The following is an 11,740-nucleotide window of genomic DNA, read 5'->3' as shown; positions in this document are numbered from 1 at the left end:
AATGATGTTTGCCTTTTGGATTCCCCTTATGTTTGTGGAAAAATCGGACTGCCATTACGGTACTGACTCTCTGCCTGGTTTAACCACTCTATCTTTAAGATCTTTCCTTAATAATCTTCTGCAAATGGATTCTAATACTTCCTCAGTCTCCTTGTTACACAGACAAATAGATCGGTAAAAAAAAATATATTAATAAATAATAAATACAACTGATATGAATAATATTAATATTATGATATAAATATACTAATATTAATGACAATAAGGTTAAAAAGGTTGTTTATAACACCATTAAGTTGTTTATAACACCATATTATATATATATATATATATATAATTTCCAAGGCATTATTCTTTATGTTACCCTACAAAAAGGGTTCTATTCAGCACCAAAAAGGGTTCTGCTATTGTTACAAGTGCATCTGTGCCGTGATACACTTTGTGTTTAAATTAGTGCTGTCAAAATTAGCGCGTTAACGCATTCGATTAATTTGAAATATTTAACGCGTTAAAAAAAAATAACGCAATTAACGCGGTTGTAGTTTTTTTTTATTTCCAGTTGTGGCCTATGTGTGTTCAACGTGCAAAGAAATATGGATAAGACCAAGGAAGGACTTTTAGACGGAAAGTTTCAGTATAAAACTCTGCCGGATTACTCTTCAGTCTGCCACAAGAAACATTACTCTTCATTTAGTCTGCCACAAGAAACAGCAACATTAAAATCATGAACTCAAATGTCATTGTTTAAAAAAAAAAAAAAACAATGACTGTAACAGTGCGTAAATCAGACCTTTCTGTAACGCTAACGTTAATAAGCTTAAACGAAAATGACGAAATAATTGTGTAGCGGAGTATTTTTTGTACACAGTGCCGCGAACTGTCAATCACTCCTGTACGCGTGCGTCACTGTCCTCCTCGCAGCTGCAGCAACTTGCGCTCTCTCTCTTCATCAAGCTTTAAAACAAAAAGGGAACAAAAAGATCATATTGTCTTTGTGCATAGGCTATAGATTAATTAGATAAATGAATATCTAAATTTGTGCCTTGCCGTCTACTGTATTTGTTTAGAACTTAGAAAAAAGATGCTGCAGCCAATGAGCAGCCAGCGGGGGCTGCAGGACGACTCAACCTCCGCAGACAGTTTTTAATGTTTATCAGACAATAAATACTCAAGATTTTGCTTTAGTGTAACTCACAACGAGTTTCACACACCTTCTCCGGCCACGTTGAGTTGTTGACACTTAACAGTGGGAAAAGCGTCACATGCGCTATTCACTTGTATAACTTAAGGGTGAATGGGTAATGGAGTTTCTGCTCTGGGTGGGATGAATTAGGAAGCTTGCATTGTGAAGGGCGCTCTGAAAATCGGCAGTGCAGGTAAAAGATTAAAACCTCTATTAAAACAGATGTCCACAAATGAGCGTACCGGTACGCTACAAGCACGTTCTGGGCGCACGGAGAGGTGGTGGTACGCTCAAGAGCTATATTTGGAAGTGGCGGTACTGAGTACTGGTGCGTACCGGCCCACTTAAAGCACTGGCAATGACTATACTTTGGAATTTTTTTTTGCAGTCCACTTAGAATTCAACATGGAAATCATTTTGGTTTTTTATTGGCATTGATTGTTTTGAAATTCAAATGGTACTTACATGCCTGTGTTTTTATTTCTGTAATAAATATGGCTTTCAAGCCAACAGTTAATTTGGAGGATATTGATGGTTTATTGCAGGTATGTTGTTTACATGAGAAAATCTGTGTTACAAGTTAAACAAAAATTCCAATAAACAATCATATTTTGAATTTAAATAGTTTCTTTGTCTTGAGTTTACATTAATTATTTACATTTTGCATTTACATATCCAAAAAGTTTCAGTCTTTTAATTGCGATTAATCGCGATTAATCGCGATTAATTTTAAAAAATTGTGCGATTAATTAGTTAATTTTTTTTAATCGATTGACAGCACTAGTTTAAATTGTTAACAAATGGCCATTAGTCCCTAAACGTATTCTCTCCAGCCACCCTACCACCTGTCCTCTACATCCAATCACCTCACATCTACTACAAGCTATTTCCCTTGGACTTACGCATTCACACACACCCACACATCATCAACACAGCTATAACTGGCATTTTCCCCACCGCATTCAGTTGGGCTCTGGTTAACCTCATTGCTTAAAAAACAACAACCCTCAGCCTCACTTGAGAACTACAGGCCCATGTTTCGCCTCCCTTTCATAGCAAAATCACTTGAACCAAGTGATTCTGGATCTTGAACCAATCTGGATTTAAAAGACACCACCTTGCTGTCAGTCACTGAAGATTATTATTTATTAGTCAAAATCTTCAGTTCTCATTCTGCTAGAACTATCTGCTGCATTCGACACTTAATCATCAAATCCTTCTGTCCTTCCCTCTCATTGCTGGGCATCACCGGAACTCCACTCCACTGGCTTGAGACTTAGCTCACAGTTGGGTCCTTCAGGGTGTCTTGGGGAGGAGAGGTGTCTAAATCACTGGGGTTCTTCAGGGATCAGTTCTTGGACCCCTCCTGTTCTCTATATACACTAGATCATGGGACCCATCATTCAGGCACATGGTTTCTCCTGCTACTGCTATGACGATAACACAGAGCTCTATCTCCCATTTCAACCAGATGATCCAATGGTACCTGCTCAGATCTCAAACTGCCTGACAGACATCTCAGCATGGATGAAAGAGCCTCACCTGCAACTCATCCTTCTCATTTTCCCAGCCACCCTATTACTGTTGCTATTAGTGTACCTATTACACTATTACAGTTTCCAGTCCAGGTATATTTATAGGCTGGAATATTGCAATGCTCTTCTGGCTGGACTTCCATCATGTGCAATCAGACCTCTGCAAATGATAAAAAATGCGGCAAAATGAGGAAATGAGGAACAAAATTTTTTTTTTCAGTTAGCCGAAGAGGGCCCATTTTACACCACTTCTCTCTGCACTGGCTTCCAGTATTGGCTAGCATCAAGTTAATGTCATTGGTTCTTGCCTATAGGAGAGCCATGGGATCCCTACCTCTGCTCTTTTCTATGTGTCTACATCCCCTCCAGAAATTTGCCATTCGTACCATGCTCACTTGGTATGATCAAAAGGCTGCCCAGTGCTACTTCCAAATTGCTGATCAAGTTCTCGTTTTACTTCCTGTGGCTGGTTCAGCACTTCAAGCTAAATTTACTGGTCCCTATGTGATTAAAGGAAAAACTGAATAACACTGATTATGTGTATATGATAGGAGAAAATCATGTGTTTGTCATCTTAATATGCTGAAGGCATATGTGATATGCTCTGAGATTAAGACCCCTGTTGCTTCAGTAGTTGTACCACACTCTGAATATTCTCCAGAAATTGATGGGTTGAAGATGAATAGTGCAACCTTTACCTTTGCTCGTTTGTCCAATTCAGATATTTTGTGAAACTTTTCAGCAAAATTGTCCCACTTATCCTTGTCTGCCCAGGCTGATATCAAAAGTATGATTAAGAGAGATCCGACTTTGTTCTGTGATTTCCCCCCACCCCACTACACAAATATTCACATACGACATTGATGTTTGTTCACATGCACCCATTAAACAACGGGCTTATCGTGTAAATCCACTCAAAGAATTGATGAGGGAAGAAACCCAGTATCTACCTGAATATAACTTGGCAGTCTCTAGTTTTAGCCCGTGGTTTTCCCCATATCTTTTTTTCCCCAAGCAAGATGGTGCTTCCAGGTTCTGTACAGATTACAGAAAAGTTAATGCATTAACCAAAGATGATGCCTATGCAGCGCATGGAAGATTTTGTAGACCATGTGGGTAATGCTAAATTTGTGACAAAACTCGACCTACTAAAAGGATATTGGCAGGTGCTGCTCACTGAGCGTGCATTTGAAATATCTGCCGATATCTACGATTCTGATTCTGCTTTGTGTACGCCCTGAAACTTTGTAAATAACTTTGTAAATATTCTTGTAAATACTAGTTTGCCATACAAAGGGACGTAGGGGGTTAGATGCCATTTTGTTTATGTATCTTTTTCTCACTTTGTTTATGGTTGAGGGAGGTAGGTAAGTTGGTCTGTATTTAGTTTTCTTTATTTCCATTTGAGGTTATTTAGTTTCAAAGAAAAGTTTTTGTGTATTGTTTTGGCCTTGTCTGCCCCTGAAAAGAAAGTAATAACAAAAAGAAAATAAAAAGTTTATTTGGCATCTCTCTGGTGTGATCTCAGTTCTCTTTTTCTGTTACAGCTAACCCCTAGAGGTCATAACAATATCTATAACAATAGCAAAATTGTCGCATATAAGGCTGGCGGTTAGAACTAAATTGGCTGAAAGAAAAGTTCTCCCATCAATAGCTTCAATGGATGAGTTGGAGCCTAAAGGTGCTTCAACGCCACGGGCAAGTCTGGGTGAGTCTCGCAGTAATTTTGGTCTTACCTTTGAACAACTAAAAGAGCTTTTAGAAATGCAACAAAGAGAGAAGCTGAACATCGAGAGAGAGAAGCTGAACGTCAACTAGAATATAATAAAATGAAAAGTGATCGAGAAATTTTACTTTAGAATTACTTTTTATTTACTTTAGTGATACCGGTGGCGATGTCCCGACTGGACCAGCGCGCACCCCTGATATCCCTAATATGGCCAGATTGCTACCAAGGTTTAATGAGAAAGATCCGGATGTGTTCTTTTCACTGTTTGAAAGTGTGGCAGAGGATTGTGGTTGGAGTGATCCTGAACAAACGTTGTTACTCCAGAGCGTTCTAGTTTATTGCTTTGTCGGTGCCTGAAAGAAAGATTTATAAAAGCACGAAAGATGCTGTGCTTAAAGTATATGAGTTAATTCCAGAAGCATATAGACTGCGATTTCATAATTGGAATCGAGAAAAGCAGACTTATACAGATCTAGTAAGAGAGCTGAATTGTCATTTCAATCATTGGTGTGCTGCAGTAGGCGTCTCTACCTTTAAAGAATTGTGTAATTTAATTGTTTTAGAGCATTTTAGAAACATCCTCCCTGATCGAAGTCAGTCTGGTGCTTTGTCTGTTTCTCTCTCTCTCTCCGGTATATCCCATCTCCCATCTCTTTCTCTGACTAGTCTACTTAAAATTGGCTGTCCAGGTACCGGGACTTGCTGGAGCCTTAAGTTTGAGGGAGGGTGGTCGGAACTAGTGGGGAGTGGAGGGAGGGGGCAGGTGTGCTGGATTCAAGTAACAATTTTGAATCTGCTTTGCAGGCTTGGGCAGAGTGTCCAAGCCATAACCCCTAGACCAAGTTGAGTATTTTTAGCATTTGATGTTTCTTTATAATTTCGTATATATAAATTGAGAGGTAAGATGTATGTTAGTTATTTGATATGTTTGCGTTCTGGGGGGGAGGTTTGTGTTTAAAAAAGTTTTTTTTTTTTCAGAGTCTCTCTTTGAGAGGCCTCTGTCGTAAGGGGAGTGGGGGTTGTCACGGCTTTGCCTGGCTCCTCCTCCTGCCTGTGTGCTGTGTCTGTCTCCTACAGGTGAGCTGGGTGCAGGTGTTTGGAGTTGTGCTAATCAGTTCCTGGTCTGGGCCTTTAAAGACATTGTAGATGAGACCGGGAAGGGGGGACTGCCACTGTTCCATCTCTCATCTTCATTACTGACTATATAAAATCTATTCTGTTAAATTATATTTACTTAATAAATCTAGCATCTATTGCTATTCCACAGGTGGTCTTTCCCTACTCTGTTGCTTGCATTGAGCCAGGCTTGTAATAGATAAAAAAAAAAAAAATTACCCAGAAAAAATACCAAAGCAAATTGCACAATCACAGAAGGTAACAGACCTCTTAAGTTCCATTCTTTACTTCGTAATTTATTTCTAATATTTCCAAGGAACCACAGTGTAAAACCAGCGTGAGAATGGTAACTGTTCTCATGCATGTACAGTTTCTTTTTTTAGAAAGGAAGTGTAACACTAAACAACTCTCTTTCCTCAAGTTGTCAACATGTACATTTAAAAAGGAAGCATAACACTAAACAACTCTTCCTTACCTCAACAAGTTGTCAAATTTTGTAAGATATGAATGAGTAGGCTCCTAATAATGAAATTTACATAACCAGAATACAGACCTATTTTAAAGATAATTTAATGCTTGTTTTTATTTTTTTTTATCTACCACATATGAAACCATAAACCAAAGTGGTAAAACTAACTTGAGGATGGCAAATGTTCTCATGCGTATACATGACTACTGACAGGTCAAGAGAATAACACTGATTGTCTCTTTATCATGGCACCTGTTAGTGTGTGGGATAGATTAGGCAACAAGTGAACATTTTGTCCTCAAAGTTGGTGTTAAAAACAGGAAAAATGGGCAAGTTTAAAGATTTTAATGAGTTTGAAAAGGACCAAATTGAGATGGCTAGATGACTGGATTGGAGCATCTCTAAAACTACACTCTTGTGGGGTGTTCCTGATCTGCAGTGGCCATGTATCTATCAAAAGTGGTCAAAGGAAGGAACAGAGGTGAACTGGCAGCGTATTCATGGCTCACTGATGCACGTGGAGAGTAAAGGAGGGCCCATGTGGTCCGATCCAACAGTTGAGCTATGGTCGGGCAAGTTTGTTTGGTGTGTTCCTCTTGTCGGACTCACGTTGGTGGGTATTTACCTGATTTAGCATGTTGAATTGGTATGGGGAAAGTGTGTTCTAGTGCAGCTTTTTGATCCGATGCTACTAACACAAGGCAACTACTCCGTCTGCTTTCATCACCACTAGTTAGTTGAAGTTGGCTTGGTGTGTCCCTGGTGGCTGTGGACTTTTTAGATAGATAGATAGATAGATAGATAGATAGATAGATAGATAGATAGATAGATACCAAAGGAAAATTAGAAAATCCAGTTGCAAAATTAAAAAACAGACACTCAGCGGATGATGGACATTGTCCAAGATGGACAAAAACTGACTAAGAATCTCCCCACTATCTCCCCACTCCTTTTCTGTAACTTCTACTTCACTTTTCTTCTGTATTTATCTTTAGCTTTTTTTTCAGCTGGATTTTTGTATACATCTTATCTCCTCCAAGTCACCCTTCTTAAAAGCCCTCTTCTTCTGGTTGACGAGGTCTTTCATGTCACTAGTAATCCAGGGTTTATTGTTGGGAAAACAGCAAACGTCTCCCACACGACTCTTGTAGCATTCCCAAGTAAGTAGACTGGAAAAAAGTCCTGCAGGGCCTCCTCAGCTCCCATAGTCCATTTCCTAAAGGAGCGTGTGATGATAGGAATGCTCACTACTTAAGGCTTATAATGAGGCTGGAGCAAATCCAAACTATGTTCTGATCTCTCCAAGGGTGGCAGAGAAATGGTAGAAGATGCATCCTTAACATTATCATACAGTAGATCTAGTGAAAAAGTCCACATTCCAAGAGAAAGCAGACAGTGAAGAGTCCACTGTGACTTAATTAAAATCCAATAAAAAATAAACGTGAAGGCTATTGAAATGCTGTTTCTGCAGTCTCGCGATGACCGAATGAATACCTTCACACCTGGCTTCAGCTTACACATTTTTTGGGGGGGGGGGGGGTGTAAATATAAAACTGCGATGGTGTGTCATCTTCACAGTAACACCCCTAGGATTACACTTAATAAACCTTGCAAGGCCCCCATCTTTAATCTTTACACACACCTTTGTGTCTCTGTCTGCTCTGACTGTGATGAAGCCAGTTAAGTCCACGTTAGCGTCCGGGATGTCAGTGGTTAGCCAAGGCTCAGTGAAACACAGCAAACTACAACCCCTGTAGCTCATCACAGTCTTCACCAATGCAGCCAGTTCATCTATTTTTGCCGCGTTTCCACCGAAATTACCCGGAACATTTGTACCAGGAACTTTTTTCCCCTCAGACCTGTTGCTTTCTGCATTTCCGCCACGGTGTAAAGAACCAGGAGGATTAGGCAAATAGACTGGTGACATAGGTCTGTGTGCGTTTCTCAATACAAAGTATGCTGATTTTGGACGTGCATCCTCGGTAGTTCAGACTTTGTGCATTTGACTCAAACTTGGAGATGGATCAGTCCTGTTATGGGGTTTCTTTACTGTAGAAGGAAGTGGAAATCATGACTGTATGAAGGACATCATGGATTCTTTAAAGTGTCAGGCCATTTTGACAAGAATTGTGATGCCTTTGGTGCAAAAACTGAAGCTGATGATCAATGGACTTTCCTGCAGGCCAGTCATCCCAAAGTACACATCCAAATCTACTACTGCTTGGTTCAGGGATCAGTCATAGAATGTACTTGAGTGACCTGTTCAGTCTCCAGGCTTCATTCTCATTTGAAATATCTGGTTGAATTTTAAGAAAGCAGTGGCAATGTGAAAACCAAAGATTATCAGTGATCTGAAAGCTTTTTCATGTTTCAGGTTCTAAACACTAACAGATAGCGTTTATTGGAGATTTTAAAGAATAAAAGATTCTGCACAAAATAATTTTGAACATGAATGTTTAGAGCCAATTCGAATTTTATCATGATTCATCAATGTTCCATTCTCAGAATCACTCAAAAGTGTATTAACAATCTTTCTCTAATACTTTACTGATGCCTTTGTTAAATTGATTTCATAAAATGTTATCCTCCACAGCAAATGGTCTTGCAAGTCAAGGGGGTTGAATCATTTTGATTGCAACTGTATATACAGCCATTACAGTGAAACAAATATTATATCAATTTGCCTTTTATTTTCATTTTAACATACAGATAAATTGAATACAGACCAAAGATAACCTGTTAGATTTACCCACTAATCGTGTGGACCCTATTAAAATAATTTTGTGTTCCAAAAAAGAAAGTAAGTCATACAGGTCTGGAATGACATGATAGTGAGTGAATGATGAGTCTGTGTGAATTGTTCATCTTCTCCAGCACACACATCATACAGACCACCTGATCAGCAGGCCGTTTTCACACCCCTGCCACAACAACCAGACAACTTGCACAGCGCCATTTGACAACCAACCCACAAAATGCACACTGATACTACACAAACCCCTCCACACAACACTTCTTGCTCATTTTTACTTACTTTAAAGGCTTTAGACAATCATTTTAAAAATTTTGTTTTTGAAAGGATGTATAGATGCTCTGATGCTATCAGGTCTCTGATCATATCAGTTACTGTGAGAAATACATGACAGTGGAGGAAATGGCTTGTGTGGTTGTGTTGATCTCACGACCTCACTTTGTCTTCAGATCTTTAGCCTTTTTGCATCTTAAACAATATTAAATCCTACTGACCAGAACTTATATTTTCAGCATATGTACTTTTATAAAATACTTCACATTGAGTGAAATTAATCCCCCATATATCCTACTCTGTTACTGAGGTCGTCCAGAAACGAATAAACTGAAACTGAAAATTGATCAATAAAAATAGTAAAAATAACTACCAACATAATCATGAAATCATTAAGATCACTTTAAAAATTATTTTGTCTAACAAATTTATGTAAATTAGTAAATACAATATATGCATAACAAAATGAACACAAATGGCAATATTGCACTAAACGTTAAAATTAATATTAAATATATTTGTTCTTAAAAGTATATATGTAAATCTGATCAGGGACAGGGTGTCCAGATATCAGTAACCACACACACATACACTCAAAGAATCTTATCAAAAAAAAAATTATTATTGTTAAATATATTTTAATACAAAAATAATTTGCAAAAATTACAACCGAAACCATAATGAAATTAGATCACCTTTCAAATAATTTTGTCAAATTAATTTCTGTAAAAAATGCAAACTTGCACTAATAATAATTACTATTATTATTAAAATTTTCATGAAATCAAGATACTTTTTATTTTGTATTTATTGTCTAATTTATTGTGAACAAATAAAATACAATATCACAGTAATATAAAAAGTAATATTATGTTAACTTAAGCTAAAGATCACAACTAACTGATCGTAAAGTAATGAAAAATGAAAATAAATGAAAATGTAAATGACTCTGTATATCAATAATGATTATTTTAATGGCACTGATATAATAATATGGTATAGCAATTGCTTTGACTAAATAATTTCATTTAATGCATTTGTTTACCACATGAGTAGCCTATTATTTTATCAGGGATGTATTGGGGGAGGATGTATAAAGAGGGGGTTTGTGCTAAAACTAAATGACTGATGAGTGTGAATGTGGGAACTGTTGGTCTAAATAGCCACATTTATGTTAGATGGCCTCATTAGATGGTGCCATGCAGGTAATCAGTCATACTTGAGTTTGTTTACTATTTGTTTTGAAACTCTGTAGCCGTCGGTTGTGGTTTTATCTGGTACTTACTCAGCCTTACTCTGTATCTGGTTTGACAAGCCTCTCAAAATCTGATAGGGCTAATATAAGTTTCCACCGAAATTACCCTGAACATTTGTACCAGGAACTTTTTTCCCCCCAGACCTGTTGCTTTCTGCGTTTCCACCATGGGGTAAAGTACCGGGAAGATTAAGCAAATAGACTGGTGACGTAGGTCTGCGCACGTTTCTCAATACAAAGTACGCTGATTTTGGACGTGCTTCCTCGGTAGTTCAGACTTTGTGCATTTGACTCGGGAGTGTGATGTCCGCAACGACGCAAATCCAGTAATTCTGCAAACAGCAGCGTACTTGATAACTTCAGTCAGCTGACCATGGCTACTGCAATTAGTACATTTACAATAAAACTAAATAGGATATCAAATACCACTGTCTCCTTTCGTTTTCATTTAAACATAATAACAGCTGCAGAAATGTACTTAGTTCAGGGATATGTGTACTGTATATATAAAGCCATTACAATGAAACAAAATATTATATAAATTTGCCTTTTATTTTCATTTTAACATACAGATAAATTGAATATAGACCAAAGATAACCTGTTATATTTACCCACTGATCGCGTGAAGCTCACGTCTTCCGGATGGGCGAAACACATTTTTAAATAGGCGCTGTCTTTAAAAATAAACCACAGATTTGAGTTTTAAACAACTACATTCTCGCCTGAAATACTTTTAAAATTACATTTCATGACACAATAACAGTAATATTTTGCAATGATCCGAATAAATGGTGGTTGAACTCAAACATTTCTGTGTGAACTCAACCAATCAGGATGTTTAGCGTCCAAGTCCCGCCCCCGAAAGTTCTGGAACTTTGAAAAAGTACTACCAAAGTCCTTTTAGGCAAGTCGTGCCACTTGGCCGCCTTCTTGGCAATGCTTCCGGGCAGCTATTTCAGACTAACAAAACCAGGCTCCTATCTAAATGAATGGGCATAGAGTCCAAACTGCACTTTCACTGGTCACGGGGACATAAAAACTGCATGTATAGAAACAGCAGTAAAATATGATAAAAATCGATTAAAAAAAATGTATGACTTTGCCCCAAAATAAGGTTTAAAATGCCTTTTTCCCACAGGTTATACTTTTACTACGCATGCGCAAGAGCTCCTCAAGAGTTCCTCAGTGGAACCAGATGATAGGCTTAAATGTTTCCGGGCTTGACTGTTAGAAGCAGATGATTGGCTTTCCAGCGTGAGGGGCAGGACATGTGCATACAACCGCCATCTTTGCCATTACGGGTTTTCCTTATATAGTTGTATGGAGGATTGAGGAAGTGGCATGTCTCTTATAAACTGTCTCTGGTACTACCTCGCCAGCAGGGACTTTACTGAGGGACATTTTTTTACCCGGCACTTCATTTAGTT

The sequence above is a fragment of the Carassius auratus genome, chromosome 17, assembly GCF_003368295.1.
Source record: "Carassius auratus strain Wakin chromosome 17, ASM336829v1, whole genome shotgun sequence".
Lineage (NCBI taxonomy): Eukaryota > Metazoa > Chordata > Actinopteri > Cypriniformes > Cyprinidae > Carassius > Carassius auratus.
Note: the sequence above shows the minus strand (reverse complement) of the source record.